This window comes from Giraffa tippelskirchi, chromosome 1 (assembly GCF_054371585.1).
Source record: "Giraffa tippelskirchi isolate mGirTip1 chromosome 1, T2T-mGirTip1v1.2.pri, whole genome shotgun sequence".
Classification (NCBI taxonomy): domain Eukaryota; kingdom Metazoa; phylum Chordata; class Mammalia; order Artiodactyla; family Giraffidae; genus Giraffa; species Giraffa tippelskirchi.
This window is the reverse complement of record NC_137275.1, coordinates 102634158-102649303: the sequence shown is the minus strand read 5'-3', so window position 1 is coordinate 102649303 and position 15146 is coordinate 102634158. Positions and strand designations below refer to the sequence as shown.

The 15146-nt window shown below is 48.7% G+C and overlaps 1 protein-coding gene and 2 long non-coding RNA genes across 2 annotated transcripts in view; 2 read left to right on the top strand and 1 right to left on the bottom strand.

Annotated features, from left to right (window-relative positions):
- The window catches only part of LOC145505566 (liprin-alpha-1-like), a 488322-nt gene that overhangs the window by 198657 nt on the left and 274519 nt on the right, over positions 1 to 15146 (bottom strand).
- LOC145505679 (uncharacterized) overlaps positions 1 to 15146 on the top strand; it is a 50792-nt gene that overhangs the window by 134 nt on the left and 35512 nt on the right. The window contains exon 2 of the long non-coding RNA XR_014053202.1: positions 5512 to 5716. This is a non-coding gene — a long non-coding RNA (uncharacterized LOC145505679). The remainder of the gene's footprint in view (positions 1 to 5511; positions 5717 to 15146) is intronic.
- On the top strand, positions 13 to 4667 carry LOC145505709 (uncharacterized). The gene is made up of 2 exons (XR_014053226.1): positions 13 to 1015; positions 3465 to 4667. It is a non-coding gene; the product is annotated as an uncharacterized LOC145505709 (long non-coding RNA).

Below are 15146 nucleotides of genomic sequence, written 5' to 3'. Positions count from 1 at the left end.
GTAACAGGAATGGGAAGCTGGGGCCCTGAGGGAGGGGCCTGCAGACCCAGGAGCTGCAGGAAGCCGGCGGCGGGGTGGAACGGATAGGGAGCAGGGATGGCAGCGGCCGGAGGTGAGGGCAGGGATGTGTCCACCGCGGGCCCATCCAGCGCCCTGGAGACCGTCACACAGAACACCTGCATCTTTGCTGTATTCTGAGCTGAGCTGCACAAACGTAGCTGTAATTCGTCCTGGCGTTTGGAGTGGGGAAGGGCCTTTCTGCAGAGAAGTGACTAGCTGATGTGCATGTTCCAGGGTCACCTGCCAGGTGCGCTGGGAGGGCAAACGGGAGGGCAGAACGGGGCGCTCTGGAGGCCTGGGCACTGACCGCAGGAGCGATGACCACGAAAGGCCGAGGCTGCAGCGGTAACTGGGCATGAAATCGTCAATTTGGGGATGCATTCGTAAGTTAGAGACCATGGAATCACTGACAACTGGATACTGGAAAGGCTGTGAGATATATAAGGGAACAGACAACTAATGAGGTGGAGAGAAAGAAAAAAGAGGGGAGAGAGGACACAGCTAGTACCCACCATTTTAAACCTACAGCAAATTACCTAATATATTTTGGGAAAAAAGACATTTTCAGTGCCTCATAGCAGCCAGAAAACATGTTAAGGACTTCACCTGAGCAAACATTGTCTAGAAAGCTCAACGCTGAGGTGGGAGCCGTCCTCACTGTACAGACCAGACGGGGCACACAGGTGAGTCGCCCACTTCGCAGCTGACGCTCGGCCCGGGCTGAACCCAGGCCACCTCCCGCCCGGGCGCCACCGGCAGTCTTTTTCACCGCAGTGCTCCAGCTTCCTCTAGGTCCCTTATCAAATCCGTGTGCTATAGCCACGCGCACACACGCACCCGCGCACCCCCGCGCTCCCGCGCGCAGCTCCCCAGCGCCATCTTGCGGCCGCGCCGAACCTCACCGGGCAGTGGAACCGGCGCAGGTGTTCCGGGTCAGAGCCCACAGCGATCACAGGTGAAGTAAGGGGAAGATGCTGTTACGAATGTTCGGGAGGGATAGGGACCCCAGAAGTGACTGAAGATCAAATGGAGGATTTTGCCATGCCCAAGCCATTGCCTGTATGTTTTACGTTTAATCAGTAACTTCAGGGCTTTCTCCTCCCACGTTCATTCCTTCATTCTTCAACTTGTTACAGGTTCATTTATACCGGGTATACACCATAAACTCTGCACATCTGACCACTCAGCACTCGGCCAAATTTGGCAACATTTGTGATAAAGCCGTTTCTTGTTGTTTAGTCGCTCAGTCATGTCCAACTCTTTGCTACCCCATGGACTGTAGCCCGCCAGGCTCCTCTGTCCTTAGGCTTTCCCAGGCAAGAAGACTGGAGTGGGTTGCCGTTTCCTTCTCCGGGGGCAATTTCTCAACCCAGGGATCAACCCCACCTCTCCTGCATTGCCAGGAAGATTCTGTACCGCTGAGCCACCTGAGAAGCCTGAGACAGACTTGGGGAGGGGGGCAAACATTCCTGTAATATGGTCATTCATCCAGTGCAATAAACTCAGGGGTGGAGCTGCAGTGCCAAAGAAACAATCAGCTGCCCTGAGGGCCAGAGGAAGGCTCGCAAAGAATTGCTGATTCTAACGTTTCGGTCTGCCGCCCTTTAAACCCAGGCACAGCACTGGATTTCATTTTTTTTTTTTATTGGAGTATTAGGGCAATAATAGTTGCATAAATTGAGAAGTCTTCTTTCACCCTCTGCTTTCTACACAATACTGTGTAGAGATGATTTTACTTCTACATTAAAATGTGTCATAGATGTTATGAAGTGACTCCACTTGGGTCTAGAGATTAAAGAGGGTGGATTACTTGTGAATCTGGTTTGGTTTTGTTTTTCGTTAATATAAGGAAATTTAGATTGAGTTGGAAATTCTCCTTGTCCTATTTTGGTAATATGTGGCTGTCAACAAATTTATACTTTTCAACTAAATTTTCAACTATAGTGGTGTATCTTTATGTTTTTCTCCAGATATATGCCCAGGAGTGGGATCGCAGGGTCATATGGTAGTTGTATGTTTAGTTTTCTGAGGAGCTTCCATGCTGTTCTCTGTAGACGCTGCACCATTCCTATTCCCATCAGGAGTGCAGAAGGGAACTGAGCCTCAGCTCTGCTCTCCTGTCTGTGACACAGCCACAGGCGGTCCCTAGGGATGCAGCAGCCAGGTGACAGGAATGACCTACAGATGCTGAGTATTTCAGGCTTTATGATGATGGCATAATTCAAAAAGACACGCGCACCCCAGTGTTCACAATAGCCAGGACGTGGAAGCAACCTAGGTGTCCATGGACAGAGGAGTGGATAAAGATGCGGAATGTGTCTGTGGTATGCGTATGGAACATTGCTCAGCCATAAACAGCAATGACATCATGCCACTTGCAGCAACATAGAGAGACCCGGAGAACATTACGCTTAGTGAAACCAGTCAGATAGAGAAAGACAGACACTGTATGATATCACTTATATGTACAATCTGAAATATGACACAAATGAACTTATCTACAAACCAGAAATAGACTCATACACACGGAGAACAGACTCACACTCATGGAGAACAGACTCACATGCACAGAAAAGAGACTCACGGACACAGAGAACAGACTCACGGGCACGGAGATCAGACTCACACGAATGGAGAACAGACTCACATGCACGGAGAACAGGGGGGGATAAATTAGCAGGATGGGATTAACATAAACACATCACTATATATAAAATAGGTAAACAACAAGGACCTACTGTATAGCACAGGGAAATTTAGTCAATATTTTGTAATAACCTAAGAGATAGATTATGAGAAAGAACATATAAACATATATATATATATATATATATCTGAATCACCTGAAACTAACACAACATTGTAAATAAATTATATTTCAACTAAAAATATATATAGTGGTATAAATGTGTTCATAATATTCTTTTTTCCTTTAATATCTGTAGTATTTGTGTATGCTTTTTTTTTGTTTTATATGTATATGCTACTCTTACATTGCCAATATTTTTGCATTTTCTTTTTTCTTTTCAGTCTAATTAGAATTTTATTAACATTCAGAAATTAGGTTTTGATTTCATTGACAGTTTAAGTATTTATTAATTTTCTATTTCATTGAATTATGATCGTATTCTCATTTCCTCCCTTTTTTAAAATTTAAAATATATGAATATATGTTTCATACATGTGTAATACAGTTACAGTAATCCATCACAGTCTGCACTCCACCCTGTCATTTCCTCCCTTCTTATACTGGATTTAATATATTCTTCTCTTTCTAGTTTTGAGGTGGAAGATTAGGTCATTGACTGACTGTTTCTCTTCTAATATAAATATTTAAAGCTAAAATGGATGTTCAATTACTGTCTCAGCTGCATGTCACATATTTTGACGTGTTACATTTTCAGGTTCACTAAATAAAGTATCTGGGATTGCCCAGATCCATCTTTATTATTAGTTCGCAGTTGATTTTGCTGCAGTGGGAGAGTAAACTCACCCGAGAGACAAGTCATGAGCCGTGCCGCAGGAAACGTGTCACCCTCATGCTGTTCTGACTATGCAAAGTCCTCGCTGTCGGAAGGATGCCCACCGCCACCGAGAGGGAGGGCGATGTGAGGGATTAGCTACATGACTGTGAGGTGGACAGGCCACAATCCACAGGGCAGGCCAGCCGAGACGCAGGCCAACTGGAGGCTCAGAGGGGGTAGGAGCCCGGTGTCAAGGATCAGCTGCTGGCAGAACTCTTGAGGGAAAGTCTTCAGCTGACTGAAGGAGCCTCACCCACACTGTGGAGGGCAATTCGCTTGACTTGAAGTCCACTGATTTAAACGTAAATCATCTAAAAACACCTTCACAGAAACATCTAGAACAATGTTAATGGCCCAGCAAAAGTGAATAAAGTTAACTATCAGAAGTGACTTCTGAACGCCCATCCCAAAGCAACTTCTCCCTTGTCTGACTGTCTTGTGTCCCTAGGCCTGTAAGGCCATTCTCATCTCTTATCTGAATTTTTAGAACCCTCTTGAACTACTGTTTAGGATCTTATGATGTGAAAAATGATGACCAGAGCCTTCCAAAGCATTAGCTCGCATTTTCACTCGCATTATGTCTGGGATGTTTATGGATGTGGATCCTCTTGAAAACAGAGATTGTGTGTTGTTTTTCTCCAGCTCCTACCATCTTGTCTGAGAAAAAGTAGAAATAAAAACCCACTGACTCCACTGCTGCCTTTCCTTCAAAACGATGTGCTGAGCTCATGTGGGCAGGAGAACAAAGTCTTCACAAGCTCATGTGTTCACAACGGCTTTATCATTGCTTTTGCCTGCCTCCTGACAGCACACCAGGACAGTCTGTTACAGAAATTAGAAACAGTTGATGGCAAAAGATGAGGGAATTGACTGGAATACCAGCTCCATGAGGAGGCGATCTTATAAGTCTTATATATACTCCAAGACCAGCCACAACTCCAGACATTAGACAAACTGCCTTGACCTGAGCAAACATTCTCTGTGTTGCCAATTAACACCTTGTGGCTGATGCCTTTTTTGCTAAAAAAGAAACACAGGAAATATACTGCCAGATTATAGCAAATAAAATGAAAATTATGACAATTTTGTTTTGTACTGTAACAAAGCTTATTGTGCCTTATTGAATTATCTTAGTGAATCATCTCATAACTAAACTGTTGCATATTTTAACATATAACTGAATATATACTGTACATTTTAACAAGAAATGGTACATTTAAAAAATCTTTCAGATGTCTTTATAACCCTAGAAAACATAAATTGTGCATATTTTTTGTTTTTAAACATCTACTCTATATGAGTGAAATGAAAACTAAAGGAAAACCATCAGTTTCACGCCTTTATACCTGTATTTCAAGGGCTAAAATCTAGCATGCTTGTTTTTCTTTTTCAGGTGACTATTTGAAGAAAGTTCCAAGACTGCTTACTTAACTCATTTACACAAGCTTTTTGGCAACAGTATAACCGGAACTCTTTACTAAAAGACACTGCTATAATGATAAAATGCATATTTTCTTTAAGGACTAATATTTCATTAATTCCACACAAAACTATTATACTCCCTACTGAAATGCTTTCAGTTTCAACTTTTATTTATTTTAAGCTTTTCAGATTTTAACTTTTATTTATAGGCTCAGAAGAGGGGTTGTGTTGGGATTAAAGAAGGATCATGGTTCTGTGATTGTGTAACTAGAATATCCATACAGATGACGTCTGGTGTGGAGGTATGACCACATCACTCATTTTCAAACCCTCAAGTCCATCCTCTCATGTAACCCATGTACACACGTGTGAATCCAAACCAAACTAGCTATCATGTGAAGGGGCAAGGAGAAGGGAATCCTGCTAGAAGACTTTCTGCAATTATCCCATTTTCCCCGCAAACTTGGGAAGTGGTGTAATGCAAGTACTTGCTTTCCCTGCACAGGACCTGGTTGGGGACTTGAAGAAGAAGCTTTCCAATCACTTCAAGGACGTCATGGTCGGCCTCATGTACCCCCCACCCTCATATGATGCCCACGAGCTGTGGCACGCCATGAAGGTAGAGCGGGTCACCCAGTGATATACTGCCACGTGTGATCGGCGGCGGAGGGGGACATGTCAGCAAAGAAGAAATGAGAGAAATGCTTGGGGTGAGGGGGTTGTCATGAAAGGGGGGCCTCCGTAGCCCAGCGGCAGGGTCACTTGACTCTTCTTTTGAGCAAACTCAGATCCACGACCCGGCCCTGTGCAGAGCTGCCAAGACGAAAGAGGAAATGAGCTGCTTTGGGGGCTGTTTGCATTTGTCTCTGTCCCAGTATGGCTTTCAGCTTCCCTGATGGCTCAGTGGTAAAGAATTCACCTGCCAATGAGGCAGGCGCATGTTCGATTTCTGGATCAGGAAGAACTCCTGGAGGAGGGCATGGCAATCCACTCCAGTATTCTTGCCTGGAGAATCCCATAGACAGAGGAGCCTGGCGGGCTACAGTACCTGGGGTCACAAAAAGTAGGACACAACTCGGTGACTAAACAGCAGCATCAGCCCGTTTGTCTTCCTCTGTTAAGTGGAAATGTTAGCATTCTTGTGAATCTCTGTAAACTATTGTATCAATTGGGCTCATAAAGGAATGAGTCAGTAATGCTGAGGCAGAGACAAAACATAGATGACATCTATATTTTTGCAACCCTAAATTAGTCCTTTACCAAAACTACTGCTCAAATGTAGCAAAATCTTGCTTCTAAAGGATCAGAACAATTCTTTCTTACAGGCAAGTCATGAAAGAAACTGACTACAGATTTGTCAGAGGTTTGTTGGCTAGGGAAGGGGGGCAGATGACTTTCCAGATCTTTCCAAATGCTGAATGAAACACCAGCAGAGACGCTGCAATCACTCCAGGGGGATGCCTGCCAATGACCTGATTTCCCCCATCTGGAAACAACACGAAAAGGGAAAGGAAGACAATTAGGGAACCTGGCTCATGGCCATCGTATTCACAAATCAGCACTGTGGTTTGTTTTAGTCGCTAACTCATGTCCGATTCTTTGTGACCCCATGGACTGTAGCCTCCAAGCTCCTCTGCCCATGTGATTTCCCAGGCAAGAATACTGGAATGGGTTGCTATTTTCTTCTCCAAGGGATCCTCCCCGCCCAGGGATCAAGCCAGCGTGTCTTCCTTGGCAGGCAGTTTCTTTACCGCTAAGCCACCAGGGCGGAGAAGGCAATGGCACCCCACTCCAGTACTCTTGCCTGGAAAATCTCATGGACGGAGGAGCCTGGTAGGCTGCAGTCCATGGGGTCGCACAGAGTCGGACACGACTGAAGCAACTTAGCAAGCCACCAAGGAAGATCTGTAGATCAGCACAGGCCTTATATAAAACAAGAATTTCAACTAACGTCTTTTTAAGTGTTGCATATGTCAGTCCGTACCTCTTGCAAAATGATGTAACTAAAAGCCTAAGGAGAAAATCCCGGGATGCAGGCGGGCGCCCACGGTGTTCTCACCGCAGGAGCCGAGCACGGTGCAGACAGGCCTAGTATTGCAGAGCAAACGTGACAGAACAGCCTTTTTGAGGGTGCCTTGAAGTTCCCGGTCAGTGTGGGAGCCCTCCCTGGGCGCGGGGCCCCAGGGGCCATGGCCCCTGAAAAATGACCTCCCAGCCAGTGCTTCCCAGCCCGGGGTGACACTCAGCCCGAAGTTGGCAGGGGAGGCTATCTTCCTTGGAGGCCGGAAAGGCAGCCCGAGAGAGTGGGTTTTCAGTCCTCCCTCGCCCAGCAAGTGTGGGGCTCCTCAGATCCCAGACCTCCGGGCCTCCTCCCAGGGTCTCAATTCGCGAGTCAGGCCCGGGTGACTGCCTGCACTCTGGGAGCCTTGCAAAGATAGTGCTAGGGCAACGCGTCCTCCCATGGGGCAGGAGGCCAGGTGAGTATGGCGGAGAGGTCCGTGTGCCATGCCGGTGTCCCCTGGCCAAGGCCAGCCCGCACTTCCCAGGGGCCCCCCGGCGAGGGGTGGCGGGCCTACCCCGGCCCTGTCCAACGCCGCTGAGGGGAGCAAAGCTAGCTCCGGCAGACGAAAGCAAACAGCCACGGGATGGCTCCAAAGGCATTGCTGGGCCGCTCCGCGTGTGGCCTTCCCAGGAGAAAAATGCCGGTTGGGGCCCCTAGGCCCGGGATCCAGGCGGGCGCCCACGGTGTTCTCCCTGCAGGAGCCGAGCACGGTGCAGACAGGCCTAGTCTCGCGAGCTCCCTCCCACAGAGCAAACGTGACAGAACAGCCGTGTGGAGGGCGCCTTGACGTTCCCAGGCAGTGTGGGAGCTCTCCCTGGGCGCGGGGCCCCCTGGGCAATGGCCTCTGAAAAATGACCTCCCAGCCAGCGCTTCCCAGCCCAGGATGACTCTCAGCCCAAACGCGGTAGGGGAGGCTATCGTCCTTGGAGGCAGGAAAGGCAGCCCCAGAGAGTGGCTTTTCAGTCCTCCCTCGCACAGAAAGTCTGGGGCTCCTCAGACGCCAGACCTCCGGGCCTGCTCCCTGGGCCTCAATTCCCGAGTCCAGCCCGGGTGTCCGCCTGCACTCTGGGAGGCTTACAAAGACATTCCTAGGACATCAATAACGCCCTGGCTTTGAGGTTGGACTTGAAAAATGCTGATGGGTTTCAGGTACAGGGAAACATGTTGGCGCACAAGCTGCTCTTTTCCATTTCCTGGAATCCCTGGCTCAGATCCCAATGCCATCAGAGGGACAGAGGAGTGGGGGGTGGGCAGAAGAGGCGCTCCTGCAGAAGGCAGGCCTGGGCTGCCTGCCTCCAGGACCTTCCCCACCGTTTCCATCCTATCTGCTGTCCCAGGGGTCTCTGACATGACCCCCTCCTGGACCCTCATGTGTGAAACTGACTTCGGGGGCCGTCTTCTGGATCAAGCTGTCAGATCCTAATTTGACAACCAGGGCCCCTCCTCTGGGTGGCTGGGGAAGCAGTTTTCAAGCTGAGCTCCCCTGGGACCACAGTGCCTGGCGGGGGGCGGGGGCCGGTGGGTCACCTGTGGGCACAGCCCGTCGGCCGGGCTCAGCCTCCATCCGCCCCACACACGGAGCCATGAGCACGTTTCTTCCAGGCCCGCCCCTCCCCCTCCACTGGGTTCCTGGCGCGGGGCACCCAGCGGGGTGTGCGGGCCTCTGTCTGGGGTACCTCAGGGGCACTGGACAGGGGATCGGGGACTTGAGTGGACACTGGGGAGGGGCCTTCCTTGGGGACGTTTCTGACGGCTCCTGGGAAACAGGACTGCACACTCCTCACACCTCCAAGCGTGGACCAGGCTCAGCAGTTTATACACCCTGGGAGCAGGTGAGAAGCGCAGTGTGGGGCCCACCTGGACCTGCTGAGTCAGAACCTGCATCTGGACGACCTCGGGGGCTTCGATGCACACCCCGGGACCCTGCACTCAGGCAGCCAGCTCAAAGCTTGGTTCCCACCAGACCACCTGCCCCGCTCAGCCTTCCAACCACGAGCCATGCCTCCCCCACCCATGGCTGTACTTCGAGGGGTCCTGCGTGAACTCCCCCCACTCCTGGGATAACCGCTCATGTGTAAAGGCCCAGCTTTGTGGATGGGTGAATGGTGCCCTCCAAAAGAGACACCCACATCCCAACTCCTCATATTTGCGAGGGGGGCTTTATTCGGAAATGGGGTCTTTGCAGATGAAATCAAGTTAGATAAGGTTATAGAGGATTAGCTGGGCCTTATGCAGAATGCTGGGTGTCTTTATAAGAAGAGGAAGGACACACAGAGAGGAGGAGGCCATGTGAGTAGGAAGCCGAGGCTGGGGGCACATGGCCCCAAACCCAAGAACACCTGGAGCCCCAGAAACTGGAAGAGCTGGAAGTGACGCTCCCCCAGAGCCTGGGTCGGGGGGCCCGGTCCTGCTGACGCCTTGGAATTTAGTAAATCGGAAAGATAACCCTGTATGCGAGACAACAAAAGAGACACAGATATATAGAACAGTATCATGGACTCTATAGGAGAGGGCGAGGGCGGGATGATATGGGAGAATGGCACTGATGCATGTCAATTATCATATGTGAAACGAATCGCCAGTCCAGGTTCGACGCATGATACAGGGTGCTCGGGGCCGGTGCGCCGGGATGACCTGGAGGGATGGGATGGGGAGGGGGCTGGGAGGGGGGTTTCGGAAGGGGAACACATGTACACCCATGGTGGATTCACGTCAATGTATGGCAAAACAAATACAGTATTGTAAAGTTAAAAGATAGATAAATAACCTAATTTAATAAAAATAAAGAAAATACAATAAACTTCTGGTCCCAGAACTGGGAGAGAATCGATTAGTATTGTTTTAAGCCTCCCCCACCCCCAGCCCCCAGGTTGTGGTCGTCAGTATCAGAAGCCCCATCTGGGACTCCCAATATTCTGTGTCCTTAAGATCTACCAGCTCAGTTCAATTCCAGAAAAATAAACGACCCAATCAAAAAGTGGGCCAAAGAACTAAACAGACATTTCTCCAAAGAAGACATACAGATGGCTAACAAACACATGAAAAGATGCTCAACATCACTCATTATTAGAGAAATGCAAATGAAAACCACAATGAGGTACCATTTCACGCCAGTCAGAATGGCTGCTATCCAAAAGTCTACAAGCAATAAATGCTGGAGAGGGTGTTACGCTGTTGGTGGGAATGCAAACTAGTACAGCCACTATGGAGAACAGTGTGGAGACTCCTTCAACAACTGAGAATACAACTGCCATATGACCCAGCAATCCCACTGCTGGGCATACACACCGAGGAAACCAGAATTGAAAGAGACACGTGTACCCCAATGTTCACTGCAGCACTGTTTATAACAGCCAGGACATGGAAGCAATCTAGATGTCCATCACAAGACGAATGGATAAGGAAGCTGTGGTACATATACACAATGGACTATTACTCAGCCATTAGAAAGAATACATTTGAACCAGTTCTATTGAGATGGATGAAACTGGAGCCCATTATATGCAGTGAAGTAAGCCAGAAAGAAAAGCACCAATACAGCATACTAATGCCTATATATGGAATTTGAAAGATGGTAACGATAACCCTATATGCGAGACAGAAAAAGAGACAAAGAGGCATAGAACAGTCTTATGGACTCTGAGGGAGAAGGTGAGGGTGGGACGATCTGAGAGAACAGCATTGAAACGTGTACATTATCATATGTGAAACAGAACGTCATTCCAGGTTCGATGCATGAGACAAATGCTCAGGGCTGGGGCAATGGGATGACCCAGAGGGATGGGATGGGGAGGGAGGTGGGAGGGGGGTTCAGGATGGGGAACACATGTAAACCCATGGCTGATTCATGTTAATGTATGGTAAAAACCACTACAATACTGTAAAGTAATTAGCCCCCAACTAAAATGAATAAGCTGATTAAAAAAATAAAAAGCAGAGACATTACTTTCTCAACAAAGGTCTATCTAGTCAAGGCTGCGGTTTTTCCAGTACTCACGTATGGATGCGAGAGTTGGACTATAAAGAAAGCTGAGCGCAGAAGACTTGATGCTTTTGGACTGTGGTCTTGGAGAAGACTCTTGAGAGTCCCTTAGACTGCAAGGAGATCCAACAGCCCATCCTAAAGGAAATCAGTCCTCAATATTCATTGGAAGGACTGATGCTGAAGCTGAAACTCCAATATTTTGGCCACCTGATGCGAAGAGCTGACTCAACTGGAAAGACCCTGATGTAGAGAAAGATTGAAGGCAGGAGGAGAAGGGGACGACAGAGGATGAGATGCTTAGGTGGCATCACTGACTCAACGGACATGAGTTTGGGTAAACTTTGGGAGTTGGTGATGGACAGGGAGGCCTGGAGTGCTGCTGTTCATGGGGTCGCAAAGAGTTGGACACGAACGAGCAACTGAACTGAGCTGAGAAACTAAAAGAGAAAACATTTGCATATTTGAATATCAGATCAAAATTACACACATCTATACATAATCATGACTTCTCTAATAAAAGTTTTTATGCCTGAGCCTCACAGCAAACGACAACAAAAAAAGATCCACCCCTTGACCGCGACTTCAGCCAGGCCGGTCTTCCCCTGTTCATCACGGGAAGTCTTCTCAACAATAAACCTCCTGACTCGGGAGAAAGGCTCGCGCCGCACGTCTGTGTGGGGCTTGAGGCCCACACTTCCCCCGGAGCAGCTCAGCCTCACACACCCGCTGGCCCTGGGGGAGCACAGGGGGTCACACACCTCTGAGCCCCCGTGACCTGGTCACAACTGCAGATGACCGGGCCAGCAGACGTCTCAGGAGGGCGGACTTGCTTCTCTGCCCCCATTTCTCTTGCTTCACTGTCCTTTTGCATTTTTGCATTCTCCCATCCCTGCTCCTGGTCTTCCCTTGGGCCTCCCTTGGGGCTCAGCTGCTAAAGAATCCGCCTGCAATGTGGGACCTGGGTTCGATGCCTGCGTTGGGAAGACCCCTGGTAAGGGAAAGGCTACCCACTCCATTATTCTCGCCTGGAGAATTCCATGAACTGTATAGTCCATGGGGTTGCAAAGAGTTGGACATGACTGAGCAACTTTCATTTCATTCATCCCTGCTCCTGGTCCAGCCTGTCCAGCTGGCCCTCAATGTTGGGGTCTGGGGGACACTGGTGACATCTGGGGACATTTTCGGTTGTATTTACAAATGCTGCAACATATCAAATGCCAGCAACGCCAAGGCTGAGGAATCCCACTTTAAGACTCTTCATCTTTTGGGGGTCGTTGATTATTCAAAGGAGTCCATGGATTTCTTGTTTCACAGTGGGCAAGGTTGTGTGGCTGGGCTCTCTCCGAGGCTATCTTGTTCCCCAAACCCTCTCACTTCTTGTAATCAGAGCACACCCGGCAATGAGCCATCCCAGGCATCTCTCGCTAATCTCGCTGGCGTGGACCCGCGCACACCCTGCATGCTGCCTGCGCCCAGCGGCCCCTGAATAGACTCTGGTCTCGAGCAGGGGAAGGCAACAGGCTGCTTGGGGCCTGACTCATCTCAGGGGAAAGCTCAGGCTTGCAAGGGCCATGGAAAAGTCGGTTATGATCTAAAGACAGCATAAGAAGATGGCTCATGCTCAGCTCCAGCTTTTTGAAATCTTGAACCCTTTAGTTTACACCACAGGAGCATTCTGATCAAAAAAGGGCCCATCAGGGGCTTCCCTGGTGGTCCAGTGATCAACACTCTGCCTTCCAATGCAGGGAGTGTGGGTTCAATCCTTGGTTGGGGAACTAAGATGCCCACATGCCTTGAGGTGTGGCCCCAACATTTTTTTTTAAAAAAGGTCCAATCAACTGCTGAAAACCTTTTAAAGCTATAGTACCAAATTATCACTGAAATTTGGGGTCACTGTGACCTTGTGACTTGTATTCATAAGAAGAAATACATTTTTGGTCTTTGTCCCCCAGTCCTGACACAGAGCTCCTAAAACTCTGGGAATTTCCTAAGTGGGGACAGCAGTCAAGGTGTCTCTTGTTAGGTGAATGAGATGACTTTTCAGAGAGTGCCTCTTTTCCAAAGGGGGGCGGCTTTTTGCCAGGGGAACTAATCACATGGTTAGAGGATTGGAACTTCCGGTCCCTCCCCACTACCATGTCTGGGAACGCGAGAAGGGCTTCCTGTCGAAGCAATCACCAACAGCCAGTGATTTAACCAATTGTGCTTGTGTGATGAATCCTCCAGAAAAACCACCAAACAGGGTCTGGACAGCTCTGGGTTGATGAACACATGTGGATTTGGGGAAAGCGGGGCTTGGAGAGCGTGAAGTTCCGTGCCTCCCCCACACACACTCTGTCCTGTGCATCCCCTTCCATCTGCTGTTCCTGAATTTTAGTACCTTTTACAATAAAGCTGTGATCTAGTAGGCAACATGTTTCTCTGAGTTCCGTGAGCCACTCTACCAATTAATAGAACCCAAAGTCATTAGAACCTCTGAACGGGTGGCCAGTGGGTCAGAGCGTAGGTGACCATCTGGGCTTGCAAATGATGTCTCAAGTGGGGCAAGGGTCTTATAGGGTTGGGCCTTTAACCTGTGGGGTCTGGCACTACCCGCAGATAGGCAGTGTCCACACTGAGTTAAGCTGCAGGACCCCCAGCTGCTGTCACAGAAGTGTGGGTGGTGCCAGGCAAACAACGCATGCATGTTGGAACTTGGAGAAGAATCCTCACTTGTTGGTACAACTCCATCTTTTCTGGTGGCCATAACCAATGTCTTTATGTTTGATATTTATTTCAAAGTCAAGTTTTAAAAAAGATATGTGTGGCAAAGGATTTCACTGGACTTGGAAAGGCTCTTCTTTCCCTTTTGTGAGCATGGCCATTCCATTATCCTATGAGCAATAATGATAGATGACTGAATATTCACATTACCAGTGAGAATTTCCCAAGAGCCAGACTCTACATTAAGTATTTTAGGATAACCCAGCGATGTAATGACTTGTTTCCCAGGTGGCTCAGCAGAAAAGACCCTGCCAGCCAATGTAGGAGATGCAGGAGACTTGGGTTCAATCCCTGGGCTGGGAAGATCCCCTGGAGGAGGAAATGACAAACCATTTCAGCATTCTTGCCTGAAAAATCCACAGATACAGGATCTTGGGGGCTACAATCTACAGGGCTGCAAAGAGGTGGACACGAAGGAGCAACTGAACATGCACACAGTTGTGTAAATACTGTTGTTGTCTCTGTTTGATGAGTGATGAAGCTTCATTGTTGTTGTTCAGTCATCAGATTTTGCCTGATTCTTTGCGACTCCATGGACTACGCGCTCCATGGAATTCTCTAGGCGAGAATACTGGAATGGCTAGTGTTTCCCTTCTCCAGGGGATTTTTCTGACTCCCCACGGATTGTAAGACTAAAGTTGAGCGTTATTGTTTTCTATTTCATTGCAAATAGCCTTTGGGTATCTGAAAGGACAGGGTAGGTACTTTCAAGGGGTCTTCTGCATAACAAAGCCCTTTCGGCAAATGTGGTCATAATATCCAGGTAGGCGTTGCTGCTGTGAGTGTCACATCTCAGCCAGAAGGCAAATTCTGAGCTCTTCCTCTGGCAGAAACCAATTCACAAAATAAGCCAAGAAAGAGAGCTGGAAAAACAAACCACACCAACAACCGGAAAAGCATTCCTCATGAGGCAAAGCTAGAGAAAACTCAACAATCTTGTGGCCCAAAAACCCTCTTGGAAACGAATGTTCAGTAAGGAAGAGACGAAACACGGCAAGTTCCAAGGAAGAGGCCATGCCCATGGACAGTGTAGTTTAGAGACGGCCTGACCACTAGATGAAGACACATGCCAGTGTAAAGCCTTTGCAGACAGCAGTGATGGTCATCACCATAGTTAAGTGTTTAGTCTGGTGACAACCTGCCCTGGGCACCACACGAGGGAGCAGACCTGCTTCTCTTCCTCTGCCCTCACACCATTTCCTCATGGAGGCAGCTCAGGTGCTATTGTGCCCTGCCTGCCTGTCTGGCTCATCCATGAGCTGTGACCACCTCCAGGGAAGGACTCCGCCTTCTCTTCTCTGTGCACCATGAACCTGCAAAAAGTTGGCCT